The sequence below is a fragment of the Pteropus vampyrus genome, unplaced genomic scaffold (assembly GCF_000151845.1).
Source record: "Pteropus vampyrus isolate Shadow unplaced genomic scaffold, Pvam_2.0 Scaffold9, whole genome shotgun sequence".
Lineage (NCBI taxonomy): Eukaryota > Metazoa > Chordata > Mammalia > Chiroptera > Pteropodidae > Pteropus > Pteropus vampyrus.
The window spans coordinates 8,511,099-8,513,243 of record NW_011888790.1 but is presented as its reverse complement, the minus strand read 5'-3'; positions in this window follow the sequence as shown (position 1 = coordinate 8,513,243).

Genomic DNA, 2,145 nt, shown 5'->3' with positions numbered 1-2,145 from the left:
AGGTACTCCTTGAAAGACTAGTCCAAGTGAATGCTGATGTTGCCTTAGTCAAAGGTAATAGCCATAGATACAGTGACAAGGAATCAGATTTTGTTTCTAAATCAATAGATTTCTGATGGATAGGATGTGAGTTTGAGAAAGAGAGGACTACAGGATAATGCCATGGTTTTTGGTTTAATATACTTGGAAGAAAATTTTCTCAATTATTGAGATAAAGAAGAATGGAAGAAAAACAGGTTTAAAGTTGAAATCAATAAATATTTAGTTACATTAAGTTTCAGTTTTCCATTAAATTTCCTTATGGAAATGTTGCAAAGTCATATTGGAGTTCAAGAAAAGGTTCTGAAATGGAGACATAATTTAGGAGTACCCAAGATATAAACAAACAAACAAACAAACAAGAGTCTTGGTTTTGGATGAGATCACCTAGGGAGTAAGTGTTGATCAAGGTAACAAAAATGAAAACAAAGACAAAAGCTTCTCAAAAATCAGTTCTTGAACTCAGGAAGACTTTTAAAAAATGAAGAAAGGACACTGAGAAGGAACAGTTAGAAAGGTGAGAGGAAAAACAAGAGAGTCTTGAATCCCAGGGGTAAGGGAGAAAAATGTTGCAAGTCAGAGGGTGTATCAAATACTGTGAATAAGTCCATAAAGATAAGAAGAAAGTACTGCATATTTGATTTGCAGTGGTAATTAAACAGTCCTTGTTAAGTACATATCTACAAAATATGCAAAATTTCAACCTACGATATACTGTAGGATAAAGTAATAAAAGTATTGTGCGAAGCCATAATAAGCAATATAATTTCTCAATAGATAAAATATATTACTTAATGTCTAAAAAATGTTTCACTTTAATTTAATTTGGTCTGCCATGTTAACAGATAATTGTCAACCAAATCAGCTATTTAGAAAGTAGTAAATTTAAGAAAGAAAAATGATTTACCATGTATTTTTTATATCATGATTAGTAAGGTATTACGAACAAAAGAATGAAGTCTTTGATTAATGGAACTCATCATTCTTCCACAGAAGGCCAGCTTGCTTTTCATTATACATATTCTGGTACAAGAATATAATATTTACACATTGTATAATTAAAAATAGAGCTTGAATGCATTATATTTTCAATACTTTATTTTTTAAAGTACTTTTAGGTTTACAGAAAAAAATGTGCAGAGATTGCCCATGCATTCGCTCCTCAACACATGTCCAGACTCCCTCATCATCAGCATCCCCCAGCAGAGTGGTACATTTGTCACAATGATAAACTTCCACCAATACGTTATTATCATCCATAGTTCATAGTTTACATTATGGTTCACTCTTGGTTTTGTGCATTCTGTGGGTTTAGACAAATGTATAATGTCAGTTCTCCATCACTGTAATATTATAAAGAGTAGTTTCACTATTTAAAAATTCCTCTGCATTCTGCCTATTTATCCCTCTACCTTGCCCTCCAACCACTGACAACCACTGATATTTTTACTGTCGCCCTAGTTTTACCTTTTTCAAAATGTCCTAAGGTTGGAATTATACAGAATGTAGGCTTTTCAGATTGTCTTCTTTTATTAGAAGCCAACATTTTCTTCATGCCTTTTCATGAGTTGATAGCTTATTTCTTTTTAACACTGAATAATATTCTATTGTCTTAGTACCACAGTTTATTTATGTATTCACCTACTGAAGAATATTTTGGTTGCTTCCAAGTTTTGGCAATTATGAATAAAGCTACTATAAATATTCATAGACAAGTTTTGTGTGGAATAAGTGTTTAACTCTTTTGGGTAAATACCAAGAAACAAATTTCTGAATCATGTGGGAAGAGTACATTTAGTTTTATAAGAGACTGCCAATCTTTCTTCCAAAGTGGGGTACGATTATGCATTGTTACCAGCAAGGAATGGGAGTTTCTGCACATCCTCACCAGCATTTGGCATTGTCAGTGTTCTGGATTTTGGGTTTCTTTTGTTTGTTTGTTTATTTGTTTTCTGAAAGCCAGACTTTGAGCACACGGAGGCATTTTATTATAAGATACATGCAAAGTATGGATTTGGGGTATTCTAATAGGTGGGTAATGACATCTCATCGTTGCTTTTATTTGCATTTCCCTGATGACATGATGTGGAACATCTTTTCATATGT